The sequence below is a fragment of the Oryza brachyantha genome, chromosome 8 (genome assembly GCF_000231095.2).
Source record: "Oryza brachyantha chromosome 8, ObraRS2, whole genome shotgun sequence".
Taxonomy (NCBI): domain Eukaryota; kingdom Viridiplantae; phylum Streptophyta; class Magnoliopsida; order Poales; family Poaceae; genus Oryza; species Oryza brachyantha.
The window spans coordinates 3,199,951-3,220,889 of NC_023170.2; the positions used below are offsets into that span (position 1 = coordinate 3,199,951).

General features: G+C 40.0%; 1 long non-coding RNA gene and 1 pseudogene across 1 annotated transcript; both read left to right on the top strand.

Annotated features, from left to right (window-relative positions):
- The first annotated feature begins 5,660 nt into the window (after positions 1-5,660).
- LOC107304855 lies at positions 5,661-13,947 on the top strand (annotated as a pseudogene).
- A 4,191-nt stretch (positions 13,948-18,138) lies between these two features.
- Positions 18,139-20,408, top strand: LOC107304819. Its single transcript, XR_001550869.1, has 3 exons — positions 18,139-18,297; positions 19,225-19,279; positions 20,104-20,408. It is a non-coding gene; the product is annotated as an uncharacterized LOC107304819 (long non-coding RNA).
- Positions 20,409-20,939: the final 531 nt, after the last annotated feature.

The window sequence follows — 20,939 nt, forward strand, 5'->3', positions numbered from 1 at the left end:
TCAATGTAGAAATACGATTTAGAAAAATCTAAAATTCAAATAAAAATATAAAAATTAATATCAAGATAAGAACTAATGTGTAGCATTACCTCAATCCCATAATATAGAGGATTCTGACTATTTGACTATTCGTTTTATTTAAAAATTTAGTGTAAATATAAAAATTTATAAGTAATACTTAAACTACTTTTAATAATAAATAAAATAAACAATACTTTTAAATTTTTTTAATAAGACGAGTAGTCAAAGATTGTAAATAGAAAGTCAAAATTTCATATAATCTGGGACGGAGGGAGTGATAAAAACTAGAGCAGAAGTTCTCTTACTGACAGGTGGACTCCGCGATGTCTAGGCCCTACAAACAAGTGGGCTCGTCCTCGCGTATTTGCCGTGTCGGAAGGCGGAAACCTACTTTGGGTCTGTTTGAGAGCTTTAGATTCTGAGAAGCAGCTGCTTGGTAACCAGCATCTGAGAATCTGGAAAAACTCTTAAACCCAACTTCTCTAGCTTCTAGAGCTTCTAGATTCTTAGTTCATTTTTCAGAATCTGTAACTATAAATTCTCGAAAGCTGGCTGGAAGAAGCTCACCAAACATGCCTTTATACGTCTCCATGCATGAGAAGCGTCCTTTATCCCGCACCACGCGTTACGCCTTCCGCTCAAAATTTGAAAAGAAAAAAAGAAAAAAAAAATCCAAACCCACCTCTTCTCCCCTTCTCACCGAGAGTCTTTTACCCTTACGCCATTAAAAAAGATGCTGGTTACCTGTGTGCCACTAAAATTTTTCCAGACACCTCTATGCCATCCACCAAAATTTCTTTTACCTACATGCCATTCCGTCCCCCTTCTGTTAGAAAAGGAACTCTTACATGTGGGACCCATCAAGAAAAATTACCACCACCGCCCCTGCCAGTCCTCCTTCCTCTCCTCCTCATCCCGTGCGCCCCTCCTCCCGAGCGACCCTTCCTCCCAGAACCCTAGGCGCCGGCGCCGCCGTCGTCGCCGGACTGGCTAGATCCAGCCTTCCCCCGCCTCGCCGGACCCCGTGCGGGAGTACTCCCCGTGTGCCCCTCCTCCCGTGCGCCCCTCCCTCCCGGAACCCTAGCCGCCAGTGCCGCCGAACCGCCGTCGGCGCCGCCGGACCGGCTAGATCCGGCGTTGGCCCGCCTCACCGGACCGCCGCCGCCGCCCCCGGACTGCCGCGTGCGCTTCAGCCTCCTCCTCTCTCCCTTGTGCCACCCGGGCAGTTGCGGTATTGCAGCCAGCCGGCGGCCAGGCCGGCACACCGGCTGGCGTGCCCGTGCGGCCACCTAGGCCGCCCCCCGCCGCTATCGGCCTCCTCTCCACAGCCATCCTGCCGTGCGCCAGCCAGTTGGGCGATGCGGCCGTGCGACTAATCGACGGCCAGGCCAGCCGGCGGCCACGCCCGCGGTGAGACCCCAAGCCGACTCGCCTCCAAATTTGCCTCTTCTTCCCGTGCAGTGAGGTAAAACTTGATAACTTCTAGGAGAACCGATGGTAACTAGACATCGTTACAATTCCATTGTTGACAGCGTTACAACTCTTGTTACAAATCTAATTGTTTACAGTTAGAACTCTGAGGCAGTGAGGTAATTTTGGGTCTCAAATATTTTTCTATTCAATCATATGGCATAACCATGATTGCATAGGGTTGTACTTGAATCGTAAATTTCTAGTTGATTAAAATGCATGATAATGTTAGCATCTTTTCTTCCTGTGCTTAGCATGCTCTGTTGTTTAATCTATGTATGTGCCACCAAGCCGTCATGCTTAGGATGCTTTGTTTAATCTGCATGCTCTGTAGGATGGATACCGACTTGGGTAGCGAGCCTCCTGACATTTTACAGTGGGAGATTGGTACTGGGAAATCAGTTGAACTTAGCATAGACGATTCTAGGCTTTAAACACATACTAAATCTGCAGATAGTGAATCCCTTGCAAACCCAAACCCATCAAATGAGCATGTGGGTGTTGACGATGAATGCTTGTATATTGACATTGGTCCTGAGCATCGAGCACCTCCCATTCCCATTAGTCAATTTGAAGTAGAGGAAGATGAAGTAGAGGGAGATGAATTAGAGTCAGATGAATTAGAGGAAGATAACATTGTTACAGATAGAGAGCCTGCACAGAAACCTAATGCAGACTATGACAAGAAAGATCCTCCTATGGCAGTAGGCACTATGTATTCAGACATGAACGCTTTTAAGTTGGCTTTAGCTACACATGCTACCAAATATGAGTTCCAATATAACATTGAAAAGAGTGACAAAAATCGATACAGGGTGTATTGCAGTGGCAAGAATGTGGGCTGTAGGTGGAGGATTCATGCCACTCTTTTGAGCGATGAAGTCACAGTGAAGGTAAAATTTTTGTAACACTCGGTATGCATGCATTGATGTCTTTATTTTTTAGTAGTAAATAACCATTGATGTCTTAATTGGCAGATCACAAGGAACCCATATGATCATGAGAATTGTCAAAGCACTAGGAGGGCAGGCACTTGTGTAGGAGTGACACAGTTTTGGGTGTGTGAGCAGGTGCTTGATTGGTTGAAGGAAGATGGAACATTGGGTGCCAAACGGCTGAAATGGAGGTTGAAGGAGACCCACAAAATTGATGTGACATACAGGAAAGTTTATCTAGGTAAGCAACTTGCTATGGATAAACTTTATGGACCTTGGGCCAAAAGTTTTGACAACCTTTACAGATTTAAGGCTCAGATAGAGGATACTAGTCCTGGATCTTTTGTTATAATTGATCACCATACCATCAACAACAAAATAAGGTTTAATAGGTTGTTCTTTGCTTTGAAAGCTTGTGTTGATGGTTTCCTAGGAGGTTGTAGACCATATCTTGCAGTAGATAGTACATTTTTAAATGGAAGGTTCAGGGGCCAGCTGTGTGTAGCTTGTGCAGTTGATGGTCACAACTGGATGTACCCCGTAGCTGTTGGTGTCATTGACTCAGAAACAAATGAGAATTGGGAGTGGTTTATGGGGAGGCTAAAAGAAGCGATAGGCAACCCAGTTGGGCTTACATTCAGCACTGATTGTGGGCAAGCAGTGTTGCATGGGGTGAGTGCGGTTTTTCCATATGCTGAACATAGAGAGCGTATGTACCATCTAGTGGGGCATGTGCATATTCTTGGAGCCCTTTCATGTTTGAGAGACATTATCAAGCTATGGCTGCAGCCAAACCAGAGGCGATGAAATATCTTCAGGAAAATCACAAGAAATTGTGGACCAGGAGCCAGTTTTCCACATTGTGAAAAGTGGATTATGTTACCAATAACTTGGCCGAGGCATTCAATAAATGGGTAAGCTTGTCTACTTTAGCACTTTGGTTGCATTGTTTTTCATATTTGCTAACATGCGTTGTTTGCTATGTTGACAGGTAAAGGATCAGAAGGGCCTGCATCTAGATGACTTAATGGATACCATTAGATAGATGATCTTGATTAAATGGAACAACAGGAAAAATGTTGCCCAAAAGTTTGAAGGAAAGATCTTGCCTCATATAGTGCAGAAGTTGAGAGGAGCTAGCTATAATCTTGACATTGAAGTAATCACAAGCACACCTGATGGCATTGCAGAAGTTTGTGCTAAGGGAGGCTCTGCTAGTAGCTTCAGGTTTGTAGTAAACATAACTGAGAGGACATGTTCATGCAGAGCTTGGCAAGGGTCAGGAATACCATGCAAACATGTCATTGCCTACATCACATCAATCCCTGGGGCCAAACTTGAAGACTATGTGGATGAGTGCTATTCAGTTGAGAAATTTAAAATTGCATATGCAGGTTCTGTGCCCTCTATTCCTGACAAGTCCATGTGGTCCAAACCCACCCATGGATTCTTCATGAATCCTCCATTGCTTAAGTCAACTGCAGGAGGAAGGAGGAACAAGATGAAATCAGCTTTGGAGGGAGGAAGTAGTAGGAAGAAATCAGGCACAGAGGGAGGTACTGGCAAAAGGCAACATGAGTGCCCAATATGCCACCAGTTAGGGCACCATTGGTATACATGTAATAATGGCAATCCAGATGACATAGCTGCATATGAGGCTGAGAGGTAGACTTTCTAAACATAGTTACACAATGACAACACTTTATGCTTACTTATGCAAAATAACAATTTCCTATACTTTATTTCAAGGGTCCACCCAAGAAAAGGCTGAAGAAAGCATCTTCCAGTAACACAGTGAGTAGCATTGTTGTGGCCACTCCTGGATCAGGCATGGTATTCCCCCACAACGAGGAGGTGGACAATGATACACATAAGCCAGAGAGAGTGAAAAAAGCTGCCAAAAAGAAGGGGCCACCAACAACAAGTACTGACAATTCAGTGACTAGTAGGTATGGGTGATCTCTTTATCTCTCACTTTCACATTTCCTTATCTTATCATTTACAACCTCACCGATCTCATTTACAACCTCACTTCCACTTTTTCACCCAAGGTCTGCAACTGGATCAAATGACCCCTTTGCTCTCCAAATTGGGCACCCTCTAGTTGTTCATGAAGACATTGCATCCTATGAAGTCTCTCCACTGACAGTGCAGACAGCAAGTAAGAAGCAAGCTGTCATGAAGAAGTGTACACCAAGAAGAATTCCAGTTGAGGTGGCCAACCCATCCAGTCCAGCTTCTAATACCAGAAGCAAGAAGAAACTCCAGCTTGAATAAATTATGTGGAGGAACTACTACTTTTGATGTAATTTAAGACATGTATGGTTTGGTGTGATGGGGACTAGTGAACTACAACTTTTCATGTGGACTTTTTTTGTGTGGACTAGGAATATTTATGTGTGGACTTACTATGGTGAACTACTACTTTAAATGTTGGTGATCTTGTTATGCGTGGATTTAGTGTGCTGATGAACTACTTTATATGTTGCTCACATGAACTTGTTGTGGATGCAATGGTCATGCCCTTGTTTTTTTGTTGGTGTGCAATGGTCATGCACCTGCTTTTATCTATTATATTCTCATATTTTTCTAATTTATTCTCATATTTTTACTGATTTATTCAGGTAATTTGGGCATTTTTCAGTTTTTTCAATTATCCTGATTTTTTGCATTTTTTTGGATTTATTTTCGAATTTTCTTTTATTTCATACAATTTTCAGGAATTATTAGCCAATTTTCCTGCATTTCTATGAATTTATAGACATTTCATAATTTAATTACGAATTTTCTAACTTATTTCCTTATTTAAAATTAATTCTGTCATTTTCTAATTTTTTTTACTGATTTTCCATATTTATTTACTGTTAATTTATACATTTTTCGGATTTTTTGAATTATCCTTATTTTTCCGAATTTTTATGGTTTTATTTATGAATTTTCCTTTATTTATACAATTTTTCAGATTTATGAGCGGATTTTCCTGAATTTTCTAAACACATTTTATTTAATTATGATTTTTCTTACTTACAAAATAATTATGTTATTTTCTCAATTTTTACTGAATTTTTCATATTTATTTACTGTTTTAAATATATTTCTATGAGTTCTTTACTAACAAGGGCAAAACGGTACTTTTATACCTCTATTTAACGGTGTTACCGCACCATCTATTTAAAATGGTACGTAGGTAAAGAAATTTTGATGAATGATATAGAGATGTCTAGAAAAATTTTAGTGGCACACAGATAACCAGCATTTTTTTTATGGCATAGGGGTAAAAGACTCTCTCACCGAACCCCGCGCAGGCGGCGGCGGCGATGAGGAAGGCGAGAGCAACCGCCGCTGCGTCGAAGCCCAAGCCGAGGGCCGCGGCCAGGCCCAAGCCCAAGCCCAAGCCCAAGGCGAAGCCCAGCCCGGCCTCCCTCCTCTCCGGCGGCTCGTCGTCGGCGTCCGGCGACGACGCGGCCGACCTCAGCTTCCTCGCACCCTCCTCGCCTGTCAAGCCCAGGCCCAGGTCGCCGCTCGCCGCCGCCGCCGACGGCCCGGCATCCTCCCCGCTTCCCCCCGCCCCGGCCTCCGTGTCCACCGTCGCGGAGCTGAGGGGCCTCGCCGCGTCCCACCTCGACTCCTCAAGCGCCGGCTCGACGCGCTCCACGGTGGCTCCGCCCGCGACCTCGAGGCCTCCCACTCACGCATCTCCAAGCGCTTCAAGGTGACCTCCCCTCTCCGCTCCCTCCGATCGCTGATGCGCACACTCTGAGACTCTGAGTGATGTTCTGATTTTGCGTACGCTCTCTCTCTCTGTTTAGATGCAGACCCAGAGCTGCCTGCAGCTGGCGGACGAGGCGGAGAAGGAGCACAGGAAGATGGCCGGCAAGATCTCCGAGCACGCTGAGGCAGTGAAGGTACCCTGATCGATCTATTTTCTCTACGATTTGCATACAATTTGACCACACTTTGGTCTAGATTATGAATTTCTGACGCTTCCTGTGAACCCCAGGCCTCGTACAAGAAGTTTGTGGCAGAGGTCTGCGCTTCTACATCTCGTGGTACGTCGTGCAGAAGACATATTCCCTGAATTTTGGTTCATTTCCACATTTTGCTCAAGCTGCTAAACAATTGTATAACCGTGGTCATGTTCATCAGTGTGCAAGGTGACTATCCCTGAGATGGCGAAGTCGGCAGACAGAGCTATTGATGGATTGCGCAGCCGCTACAACATCCCAGCTACAGCAGTTTAGTTTGCAGTACAGGAGTAAGCAAGCATTTCTGGATATGGAAATATGGAATCATGGATTGAAACAGTGATGCTTCTGCATGACTGTTGAGTACTGCTGTACACATGGCACTGATGATTTTGTCTATTAGTCATACCTAATGTGAAATCACCCCTTTTAGGATAGTTTAGCCATGCCATTATTGTGTTCTGCTTGGTGCAACACCATGATCTGCCAGTCCTCTGTGGTTCTGATAGTACAATTGCAATGCATGGAATATAATATCACCATTTATGATTTATGCATGCTATGTTGCTACTTTTGCTAAACAGCTTAGTGTTTACTTGTTTGGTAGGCATCGCTCTTGCAGTCTTGCTTGAGAACAGCCTCTAGCTGGACTGTCTAGTGGAATTGTTTTTCCTATTTGTGAAAAATCAGTTGTTCAAATTACGTGGTGATCCGTCATCCATGCATAACTAAAAATTTTGTGGACACTGCATTTTCGGACATGCCAATTGGAATTATAAGTGCATACTGTAGGGCATAGGCTTTTGAATTCTTACATGGTTTTCATTATGACAGTGCATACACGGTAATCCTTAAGCCTCGCTGGATTGAATTCCATTATTGAAAGACTGTTATCCCTGAGTCTGTGGTCTTCATTCATAAATTAGTTTTTCATTAAGAAAACATACACCAGAAGTTCACAACTATGTTTTTGAACAGATGCATTTGTTGTATGCTGATGGTGGTTGAATGTAAAACTTACACAACACTGTAGAGCATAGACAGACTGCCTTAAGCTTAAATTGTTGTTGTCCTGGTCTTGAAACCTTTTTCAGAGACTTGAACCATGAAAGATTTTAATCATACTTACTGTAGTACATCAGTCTTAAATTGACTGGAGGTATGTATCTATACAATATTTGTATGTGTTAGTATGATATTACCTCATACTCATGAAAAGTGGACTTTTCCTTATATTTATTCACTGAAAAAGACTAATTGCTAGTAGGAAAGAATAGAAAATCTTTCCCTGGTTCCTTTGTTTTATTCTTTGTAACACATGTTTCCACTAGTATTGTTTCTCCAATTGCTCCATGCCTTCATCTTACTATTACAAATACACATGGTTGCCTTGTGGTGCTTTACTTCTTTTACTTGGCTGATTGTCTATATTTTCTTGTACCAGGTTTTCACTCACAAATCAACTAGACTAGCGAATTGTTGGGCCTGGCGGAAACAAACTTGCACAGTTGTGGATAGCAGTTACATACACATCATACAGGTCTTTGCTACAGTTGCATTCTCAGATACATTGAGATCGATATTTGGTTCTCCAATTGTTCGTACATGTTTATGGTTAATCGCATTCATTGTACAGCCTGAGTTACTGTTGTCACTTTGTTGCTACAGATGTAAGGATATCAGAACATTCCAAAGATGAAATACAGTTTAATCTAGCTCAGCGAGAAAAGAACGCTGTTTTGAATTATGAGTTCACTGTATATACAGTCAAAACCCAGCCCTTCATGTGACTCTTGGCTATTTCATAAATCTTTGATGGTTACTCAATTTCTGTGGTACATGCTAGTCTCACCACACATTTTCCCATACACATTTCATCTTCCCTAAGTCAGGACCAGTTTATTATCTGGTCCAGTCACTTGGTACATTCTCAATGTTGTTTTTCACTTTTACCGTGGCGTGATGGTTACACTCTCAATATACTGTAATTAGCCTTAGATGTAAGAAAATTTCTTATGTGCCCGTATATACCACTGATTTTTTTTAGTTTTATCCTCTCAATAGCCATTTTGTGAGTTGACTGTTAGAATTGAACCAGAAAGCCAGACTTATTTTTGAGACCAAGAAAGTACTACTGTTTGACTCTTTTTGTTTGCAATGTTTAACCATTTGTCTTATTTAAAAAATTATGAAAATATTATTTATTTTGCTTGTGACTTACTTTATTATCAAAAGAGATTTAAACACAACTTGTCATTTTTTATATTTGTACTAAATTTTTAAATAAGACAAATGATAAAAAATTACAACAAAAAAGTTAAACATTTACATTATGAAACAGAGGTGTATGTTTTTTTACATACTATGCTGGAAAGTTATTTTAATGATGAACCAACGGATTGGTCATAGAAGATTAGAAGGATCAAAATAAAAACACAAAGACATACAGAAAAATAAGGAAAAATTCAAGAGGATAGAAATTATAATTATAATTCCTCACAAAATACATAATTGAATTTTGTATTCTTTTTCTCACTTGGGCTTGGGCGAACACCAACGGTTTCGTGTGCTATCTCCACTCCATTACAAGTCGGTCGAGCAATGCTCTTGGAATATGTACACCGCTCATTTTTTGATCCAACGGTGGGGATAGCACGACTGCTCCATTTGCAGTTACACCATCCACCGCAGGGGATCTCAACGGCCAGCGATTCTCTCCAGTCTCCTCCATCTCTCTCTTCTCTCTTTCCGGCGGAGGCGCCGCCGGCCTTCAGCCCCCTGCCTCGCCTCCTCCTCGCAGCCGTGGCCGGCGAGCAGTGAGCAGGTGCGGACGGCCTGGCCTACTTGCGGCCCCCGCCCCCGCCCCCGCAGACTTCACCTCTGTGAGCCTAGCCTCGTGGTGCACGGCCGGCGAGCAGGTGGGAGGAGGGGGGCGACGCGGCCGGCCTCGTTCCACCGGGCTCTGTCTTGGTTCGCGTAGAATTGAAGGTCTCTCTTATCTGGTGGCACTCCATCCTCCTCCGCAGCATTTTCATGTGCCGGCGTGGCGTCGACTGTAGATCCGTGCAGATTTGATTGGTTTTTAGTAACCCATCTAGTTTAATCGGGAATTCGTTGATGCGTGGTGCAGTGCCAGTAGTATTTTGATTCCAAGAAAAAAATTGGGGGGGTTCAGCTGAACCCCCATGGCTCTGTAAATCGTGGTCGAAGCTCGCGAAAATTGCTTTGTAGTACAAAATTGTGTTGCATCATCTGTAGCCGAGGCTGCAAGATGTGTTCAGCAGCTTCAGCTTGATGCTTGGTTCTCTATCATTTATGCGTGATTTGATTTTTGTTTTGTTGTACTTTGGGTGTCTGGTGTCATGCTGTAAAAATTATTAATAATATGATTGTGGTGTATCGTCGTAGGCAGTTATGGATCCCATGGATGACCACGACAGTGATGAGTTGCCACTAGGGGGTGCATCGGATGAAGCTCACGTAGCCTTCAGAGCAAGAGGTAAGAAAAGGTCCAAGGTGTGGGATGAGTACAAGCCTATCTATGTAAATGGAGCAATTCAAAGCGCGGAATGCCGCTACTGCCATATCCTGATGAGTTGCAAAGGTTCTGATGGGCATTCCAATGGAACAAGCCATTTGTGGCGGCATCAAAAAATTTGCCGAGCGAAAGAGGAATTGGAACTGACTCAGTTACAGGATTCTGGCTTCCCGTATGGTATGCTCTCTTTGTTTACCTTGGGGATCATGTTCAGTTAGTTTATTGAGCATCTGCATTGGTGTATTGATTTGATATTTTGTAATTCTTGTATAGTTTTATAGTTGTTTAGAAAAAAATTGGATGATTATCCACTTATGATGGTGCCCATGTATAAAGCATTCAAATTTCAACCAAAGGCCAGTGACTGGGGACATTTTAACAATGTTACAATGACAATGGTTAATGGCATTTCCTTTTAGGTGCTATAGATTGGCTCATAGCCTGTTGGTTAAATCAGTGACATGAGTTGAGGGCGTTCCCACTTAAGCAGTATATATTTTGTTATTTATTAAAACAATAATAACATTAAATAGCATTCTTAATATGTGGATCTGTCACAATAGCTGTAGTTGATAGAATGTGCTTGGCTTTAGCAGATGATTTTCCATGATTAAGATCAGATAAAGAAATATGTAGATATATTAATCAGGGTTCAGGTCCTTCCAGGAAAATGCTGGTAACTGGTGGTTACTGGCAACCCTGTTCAGAATTGTGTTTACAAATATTAGCGCGGTTAAGAATTTTAAATATGAACTATGCCCTCACAATTGTAAAAACATCATGGTAGATTAGAAGTTGCAAACTATTTACTAATTTATCTCACAAGCCTTTAAATCCTGTATCTTCTTCACCCTGCTGATCTACACTGCTCATAGAACAGTGTGTGTGTGCTCGCGCACGCATGTGTGTGTTTGCAAGATGAACACGATTACATTCAATTTTGCAAGAGTAGAATGGTTGCTGCCAATGTGGCTGAAAATACTCTCTTCTTTTACTAGTGCTAATGGAATAAAAGTCTGCAAGTTGCTTGAGTTACTTCAGGACCAGATGTTCTCCTTGTGGAAATTTCTTATACTTTTTCTTCTTCTATCAATACCATAGGAGATTTTATACTTTTCCATGGTATACTATCATATCGGTTTGGTTCTCTAATTGTGGTGAAAGCATCCCTTTTTTCCTCTCTAGAAAGTTGCATGCCTTTCATTATTTTGTGTATTCTGACCAAACTATCCTTCCTTTATGCACAATAGTGCTGAATGACATGAATCCAGTGGGCTATATTCATCCAGATTCACTTGATGACATAAACTTGGGAAGTCATAGTGACAGCAGCAGATTCAGATCAAAGGTGTGGGAAGAGTTTAGGCCTTTTTTGGTTGAGGGGAAAATCCAGAGTGCTGAGTGTGTCCATTGCCACAAGCTTCTTACTGCAGATAAAGGTAGAAGCCATTTGAACCGGCATGCTCAGACTTGTCCAGCACGAGAAACTGGAACAAATCATAAGAAGGGTCTGTTTCCCCCCTCTAATGTACCAAGTTTTAAATCTGAGGTGGATGAGCTTTCACCTGCCTTGACAAATGGTAAAGTTCAGATTGCGGAGTATGCTAGCAAGATTCTCAAAGGTAATAGCTCAGTTGAGAAAACTCCTCAGAGCCAGCACATTCTAGCTTTGCCAGCACGAGACAACATGACCTCAAAGGAACAAAATACCTCATATACTTATACTACTCCAGACATAAGCACCAGGAAATTTGATCAGGAAACATCTTATCAAGAGCTAACTAAATTGATAGTTTTGCATGGCTATCCCTTGTCAATTGTGGAGCATGACGAAATGAAAAGATTTGCAAAAAGCATCAACCCATTGTTTACTATGGCATCAAGCATTGATGTGGAAGAGTATTCAACTCTTTTATATCAGAAAGAAAAGGCTGATCTTAAGGAGAAAATTGATCTTTCATCCCGGCGGATTTCCTTATCAGCAAGCATTTGGGCTCCTCATGGAGCTGAGCCCACAGTGAAATACATCTGTTTGACAGCACACTTCATTGATGCAGAATGGAATCTTCAAAGGAAAACAATCAAGTTTGGTGTGTTTTCGTCCTCGCCTACTGATTTGGAAAGGATGATACTTCATAAGGAGGCTTGTGTATTAGACTCTGCAAGTGGGCCATATAATGTCATAGGAGAAGCTATAAGAGATTGGAATCTTGATAAGAAGCTTTTCAGTCTGATATCTGTCAGTGAAATTAGAAACCATGGAGATACAGTGAAGCTTAAGGACATGCTGATACAAAGAAATAGTCTTCCTATTAGAGGTGAGCTATACAATATTGCCTGTGTGGATGATGTACTTAACAACATTGTTTCAAAAGTGCAATCAATGCTTCACCTTATTGATAATATACTAGAAAGATTTATGCTGGCACACAGAGCCTCTTCATTGACTCAACAGCAGCTTTTTGAAGTCGTTACAAATACGGGTTTGAAGTGTCCCCAGGAAGATGCAAAATGGTGGCACAAAATTTTCTTCAGGTTTGAAGTTGTCCTGCATTGCAAGAAGGTATTTCCATCTGAAGAATTGTTACCTGAAGAAGACTATAAGATTGTCGAGTCTATTTGCAAAATTTTAAGGTCTTTTTATCGTGCTATTGAAGTAATTTCTGGTCCTGTTTGCACAACAGCAAATATGTACTTCAATGAATTATGGAAAGTTAGGACAACTTTGCAAGAAGAAGCATCTTCTGATCATACTGAAGTTGCTAGCATGGTGGGGGAGATGCAGGAAGCATTCCATGAATATTGGGAAAGTTCATACCTGTGGCTTTCAGTACCTGTTGTTCTTGATCCAAGATTCAAGATCACTTTTATTGAGTTCCGTCTTAAACGAGCTTTTGGTGCTGATGCAGCAAAGTATGTAGCTGCTGTACGTGAAATTATCAGGGAGCTGTTTCATGAATATTGCTGCCCTGTGGATAAACCAGGTGTTCACACGTCAAACCATGAAGCTCATGGTGTTGAAATGGATGGATTTGACAGTGATTCGTTGGAGGATTGGGATCAACATCTTAATGCACAATCAAGGAATCAACGGTTGACAGAGCTTGACAACTATCTTGAGGATGGCCTTGTTCCAAGGAAAGATGATTTCGATATTCTGAACTGGTGGATGAGTCATTCTACAAAGTATCCAACCCTTTCAAATATGGCACAGGATGTCTTGGCAATGCCATCATCTGCTGTTCATTGCAGGGCTGCCTTCAGTAGTGAGGGGTCAACAATTCCTAAGCAATGGAGCACATTGAACATCAAAACAATTGAGGCGCTTGTTTGTACCCAGGATTGGATTAGATAGAATGGTAAATTCTGCAATGCTGAGTTCTTTTCATTTCCTTAGCTGCTTATGTGAGTGTTTAAATACACAATTTTGTTTCATGGTTCATACTGTACTTGTGCTTCTTATTCCTCGAAAAAGAATGTGAGAGAGTGCACAGTTAGAATGCTAGTAGCAATTATTTTGTCACAGCATTTCTTCCGCAGTAGGTAGGTATCTCAAACCAATGTTGTAGACAGATGCAACCAGTAATCAGTTGGCATACTGTTATCTTCTGTTGTATGTAGTATGTAGACATCCTTGGACCATGACACCCCCTTCTGGACTAAAATCATTCTGTTATGTGGAAATACTGCTCAGCCCATTGAATTGCTCTCTTTAATCTTTATATCTCTGTAAGTCTAACATGATGTGCTCCCATCATTAATTTTGCAGGCTACAAGCTGTATTAGACATCTTGCTGCTGAAGAATGCACACAGTACATACTCACGGTACTTCTAACCTAGGAAATCTAGGACTCTGTTGGAAAGACTTTACTTCTCATTTATCTTACTGTATCAATGTTTCTGCAATTATTCTCCAAATGTGTATAGCACAATAGCCATTCAGATGTATCATCGTACAATGCTATATCGGGATTTAGGCGCATGACGCAGATGTGAATGTAGAGTGCCATTGAGTTACCATTGTGTTTTCTGAATTTGCTGCGAGTGAGATTTGCTGCATAGTTTTGTTTGTCTCTTGGACTGATCAGATCTACGGATGGTATGCCTCCCAGATATCAGGACCTGTTTTTCATGATGAAGGGGATGAATGACCTGTTTATCCCACTACTACTTTCTACTAGTATTTTCTCTTCGTTTCACAATATAAGTCTTTCTAGCATTAGCTAGATTCATATGAATGCTAATAAATCTAGACATATATAAATTATATACATTTATCAATGAATGAATTTAGATAAGTCTGGAAAGACTTACGATATGAAAATATATTATAAGATACTATAATTTTATTCATGGATCAATTAATATAGTATATTATTAGTATCTATATGAAAATGTACCGAGGGTCGTAATATCTCATAAAGAGAAACGGAGACAATACTTTTGATTGCAGCTTGCCAGGTCAGTTTGGAGCCGACACGTATGGAATTTCTGTTTGTCGTTGACCATACCATGTTAATTCATTACATTTCCACTTCCATCCTCTCTGAGAAGAAAAAGGGAATACAAACGGATAGATAGGAACTCACCAAACAAACACACAGGAACAAAAATGATTTTTTTTATTTTGTGAACTTATTGTTTGATAATTTTAAAACTGAACTTCACAGATATAGAAATAAATTCTAGTGAAGTCTAGTTATAAAATTAAAGAAAAAGAAGATTTACAAAGTAAAAAGTACGACAAAATCAAACCCTAAAATATCGGGGGAAAGGGAAAGGAGACTATCAGCGCTCACAAAGAGAAATCGTGGAAGAAAAGACTATGCTGCGTCCGCTGTGCTAGTATTTCTGATCAATCCATCCAGTGGAATTATTTTAAGATCAACCGTGTCATTGCCATCATGATCCAATTTGGGACGACAACAATTAGACGAATGATCGAAAACAAAGTCCAGCTGTTGGGTTGATCCGAAACAGTAGAATATCGTCTTGTTAAAGAAAAAATATCTATAGTTAGAGGTAACATAGTACAATAGTACAGTAGAATATCTAGATAAAATATTGGAAAGATAAAATATTTATCTGGTACATACAACTATTAGAGAGGTAGAATATTTGACTGGTATAATAAGTATCTATTTTCTATATATGCTATATATATACCCTACGAGGGTCAGCACAATTCATAACAAATCATAGTATTTGTCTGATTATAATATTTTTTAAGATGGTATTAGAGCTGTAAACCAACACCATTGGATCTTTGGTTGCTATAACTCCTGTTCGTGTCATCCCGGTGAGATGATTTCTCCGTAAATTTTTGGGGCGTTGCAACAATTAGCTATAATAGATTATTCATATATTAGTATTAGATCAACTTTTTAGCGACTCTAAATCATTTATAGATTAGATTATATTTCTATCAATTATTTAGCAGTAGATTGTTTTTTCTTTCTTAGGGGAAGTGTCGACAAGAGATTGCTGTTTAACAATATTTTCATTCAGTATCAGCAAGCTCTACCGGCAACTCCGATCAACAACATCAAGCAGACACACTGGAACCCTTCACCGAGCTTCCACGATTGCCTCTTCTATATCATAAATATGATCATCTACGCTGGCTACATCACTAATGATCTTCATTAATATGGTAATACATCACCGCTACTTCGTCCATAAGAATGAATATCTCACGTCCTCTGACAGGAATATATACAAGATGCTTTATTGACGACGCCAACGACCGCATCATCTATGACAAATAAAGATTGCATCAACATGGTATCACTATGGTGATGATCTTCTGCATGACGTACAGAGTTTAACAAAAAAGTAGTGACCTGACGTTAACAACGCTATCTGACATATGTAAGATAAACCAAGGGCATCATCTGACATATACAAAGATGCTTCCAACAGCATCTTCTGACATATGCAAGGTGCTCTGTATATAATCGTAGCTCCGTCTCTATTTCTTTTCACCTTTGGTTATATATGGCTATATCAATTACCTTGTCTACAACGACCACAACTACTATATGATTGACTATCTCAACAGATATTACACCAAATCATCCTCGATAACTCGAGTCAAAAGCGTTCGTGTCATTGCTATTATCCATAAAACTCCCGTTGTGACTACGGGAGGGAATAAAGGAGAGACACGAGACGACATAGAAGGGGACACAGCTATCAAGGTGAAGGACCAGGATGATATAGAAGGAGACGTGGTTATCAAGGTAGAGGACCGTCCATCAGAGATACAGTTGATGATGGTGGGAAAAAAGAAAAGATGGTGAAAATATAAGATTTTAAAACCAGTTACAATTGTTCGCTTCGCTCGGTTACTACTGAGTAGAAATGTTAGAGATAAAATATAAATGGTTAGAGATAACGAAATCCAATAATAATATTTAGAGATAAAGATAAAATTTTAAAAAAATACGATAGAATATTTACTTTGCACAAGTATCTATCTTCTATCTTATACGTATGTTATATATATACCCAAAAAGAGTAAATACAATACAATATATAACATATCATGATATGATTTCTCTCTATTCAATATTTTTCACGTGTCTAAAAAAAATTGAAAGACGGGCTATTGCATTTTAAACCATAAGAAGCCAAAGGAAAGCGAGCACAGAGATCAGAATTTCTCCCGTTGGATTCAAACCGTGAAAGCAGAGGAGCTAGACGGCCTCTTAGACCTACGTCCTACGTCCCAATATAACTGTATTTGTGGGTTTTCATGCTTAACTTTCAGTCGTTAGTCTTATTTGAAAAAAATAGAAAAGAATTAAAAATGTTACATATAAAGTATTGTTCATGTTTTACCGTACAATAACAATAAAGTACTAATTATAAAACCTTTTCAAATAAGATGGACAATCAGACATTGCATTCCTTCTTTTCGTTTTCGTTTATACTTATAAGTCCAAATTTAAATTTTCGACTTTAAATTTAAAGTTGATTTTGGTTTTTTTAACTGAAGTTTATTTTTCAGTCTTAACTTTTAATAGCTATAAAAATACATATATAAAATTTTTATTTATAATTTTTTTAATTTGCAAATCACCCGTTAAGGCTTTGTTTGGCTGGCGGGTAAAAGGCCGAGATGCCAGCCCATTTCCCGGCCCCAAAGGGGAACCCCACCACGAGGGGGACAAATCCCTGGACACAAAAAAGTCCATTTGGCAAGGCCCGGGAAGGTAGATTTCCCGGCCTAATACACCCCAAACCCTAGGGAAATCGTTCCACTGCTTCACCCAGGAATTTTTTGAATTTTGAATTTTATTTATTAAATATTTTATAAATTTAATTTTGTATTTTAAAAAATCACAAAACTAATTTCCTGCCGCCCTCTAGGAGGGCGGAAAGGTGACGTGGCAAACGGCCGCTCAGCCACGAGAGACGGCTGGCAACGGTGGCCTTTTCATTTTGGTCCTTTCTGCCCTTACAGAGGGCAGGAAGAGGCAAACTGCAAAAATGTTGCGTGGGTTTGATAATATATGTATAATGTATATACTTATTTAATCACAACTACTATCTTAACTCAGTGGTCAGTGTCCCCCTTCTAGGAGACTAGAGATTTTCTCCTATTTTTAACACACAAGAAAAAAATCAAAGAAAATTTGCTTTGGCAGGGATTCGACCTCCGATCTCCTAGGAGGATAGCAGCCACTAAACCACTAAAACATTTGTGACTAATTAATTACATATGTTATACATATATGCATCAAACCGCGGATCAATCCAAAAATTCCCGATTCATTTGAAAAATTCCGAACGTGTGTGACATTTTTACAGTTTGCCGCTTGCCGCCCTCTGTAAGGACGGAAAGGACCTAAATGAAAAGTTCACCGTGTCACCGTTGCCGGCCGTCCCTCACGGCCATTTGTCACGTCACCTTTCCGCCCTCGTAGAGAGCGGCAGGAGGTTAGTTTTATGATTTTTTAAAATACAAAATTAAATTTATAAAATATTTAATAAATAAAATTAAAAATTCAAAAAATTCCTCCACCCTGTGGAACTCTGCCACCCACACCGCCAGGAAAAAACGGAGGCATCGGCCTCTGCACTCCCTCGTCGTCCGCTGGCGCCACCACCCCCCCTCGACGTCCGCCGATGCCGACGCCCCCCATTCCACATCCTCCGGCACCACCTCCTCTCCCTCCACAGCCATCGGCGCCACCTCCCTCGTCGTCCGTCAGCGCCAGCGCCCCCTTCCACGTCCGTCATCGCGGCCTATCCCTCCACAGCCACCAGCACCGCGTCCGCCCTCTAGCTCCGCCGCCGCTGCCGTCTCCCTCCAGATCTGCCTCCGCCGTGGTCCAACTCCGTCGACAACGCCATCAACAGGTACATCATGCTCGAGCTATATATTTCTTGGTGATTGCTTGAGCTATATATGTTTCGTCCATGTTGACAATCCCCCATGAACCAGCACAAACCAAGAAGAAACACAGTTGGTTAGCAATTCAACTTTCACGGTTGAAAGATATGCAAGCATCTGTATTGTTTCTTATGCATACAAAAGAATATATACATACTTCCCAAAGGATCTTGATTCATGATGTCCTCTTCCTGTTTGGTATGACTATTTCTCAAGTTATCTGTTTCATCTGAAAGATGCAAATATCAAAGATTAGAAGCTTAGCATCCTGAATAGAGTTAAGCAAACTGAAATATGTTGCTTGCAGAGTCTGCAGAGACAAAATCAAAATCGAAATAATTTCTATACTACACAAGAGAAAGAAGAAAAAGAAGAAAAAACATCCAATGTATAATATATCATAGTTTTTTCTCTTGTGTCTAGCTTGTCACTATTTTTATTATACATTAAACCAGGATATTAGGGAAACATGCAGAATTATTTATAACTTATAAGCATTCTTGTGATTCCTCATTGGCAAAGGTGGAGAGATTCAACTTAGTTTAATTTGGGCCTTTTTTAAATTACTATAATGATTTAATTTCAGCTTCAGTATTATGTGTCTTCTGCCTTTGTTTAAGGTGGGATCCTCTTCGTACTGTAGTCATGGTGAAAGGGAAGAAAAATCTGCTTGTATGGCAAAAATTTGTGTTTAAGTTCTTTGGAGTGTCCTAGCTCCAGATTAGGAACTATCCTTCCATATTTATTTCTATACCTTTGCACATGGAGTTTGTTGTATTACTGTTGTTGGGAGCAGAGTAGACAAATGACTAATCACTTGTGTTTGACTACTATTGCATAAGCTTATTTATCAGAAAATAATATGTATCTAAATTTTAGGTTTGTGTTGCCAGGGTCTCTCAAGTCTTCCTTCAGATAAAAGTTCAGTTTTCAACTCTCAGAATTCAGGTAATTCCTCAGACCATGTTTGCACAACTTGACAACAATATATTCAGAAATTTATTTTTGTGGAAATTTATTGAGTTTAGTTCAGCTTCAATATTATGTCCCTGCACTGTATTAAACTTTCTTTTGCTAAAATTTATTGAGTTTAGTTCAGCTTCAATATTATGTCCCTATACTGTACTGAACTTACTTTTGCTTAAATTTTTGAGTTTAGTTCAGCTTCAATATTATGTCCCTGTACTATCCTGAAGTTTATTTTTACTGAAGTTTTTTGAGTTTAGTTCATCTTCAATATCATGTTCCTGCACTGTACTGAACTTTATTTTTGTTGAATTTTACCTGGTCAGCTAAGTGGTTTTCATGTACCTAAGGGTAAATTTTACCTGGTTGATGGTGGATATGCCAACATTCCTTCATTCCAATGTACCTGAGGGTAAATTTTACCTGATCGATGGTGTACCCGAGGGTAATATAACAATGATGTTAGCTCACTTAATAATCAAACTAAGCAAGGAAATGTTATTAGGGATGCTATTGCAATGGCTATGTGGAGTGATTATGTTCATGGTCATCCTAATCTATTATAATTATGTACATGGTCATCATAATCTATTATAATTTTAATATTTCTTGCATTAACAGGGTCAATATACATGAGATTGGACTTTTTTTAGTATGTTTGGCCTGGATTTTAATATCATGTTGGATTAAAATTCCTCGTATTGTTGTGCATATCAAACTGATTGTATTTTTCATGGGTTTCTTGATTTTAATCTTTCATTTAGATCACAATGCTCATATATCTTGCTACCATTTTTTCCTTGCAGGTAATGGCTATAGTACTGTGGGGGTGAAGACTGGATGGTAAAACTAGCAAAGATACGAAGATTGGAGCAACCCTTGTAGCAACATCTTCCTTCGGTTCTTAATATTATGAACAAAATTAGATTTTGAGAGTTGAGACTCTTAGTTTCTGGTTCCTGTACTTAGTATCAATTTACGTGTTGTGAATTTTGGGAATGTAGAATTCACTTGTTGTGGATTCAGGGATTGCACCAATCTTAATCTCTAGCTATCGGCATGCACTTTGACAATTTGATTAGTACTAAAATGTTCAAGTGCGTGACGGGTTCAACGCAATAATGTAGTGGAGTAAACCAACAAATGCAGCCACACTGGAGGTAGACTGAAGTTGTCGTCCGTCCAATCGCCCGACGCCACGCACGTGGCACGTCTCGGGAAAAAAATGTTTTCTACTTTGTATTTTCGTTTTTACTTATATTTATAAGCCAAAATTTAAATTAATTTTAAGTTTTTTTTATCAAAATTTATTTTCAGTACTAGTTTTTAAATCGCTAAGAATTAATATTAGTTATAAATAAACATATCAACATTTTATGCTAAAAATTAATATTATTTTTATCGTCATATTGTGAGCCGGTGATTGCTTTTTATGCACAGACATGAGTTTTGGCTGCTAACTTAGGAGCTCAAGATCGCTAATTATAGATAAGCTATCTAATTATAGAAACATGGCTGGGGTATGAAGACCAAACGACTAAAGGGATGAGCTGGGTCTTTTTAGGTTTGAAGATTAAGTGGCTTTTGGACTGGCTTTGCTTGTTGCTAGTGTTTCTAAAGTGTTGTGACCGAGTTTCTGTTA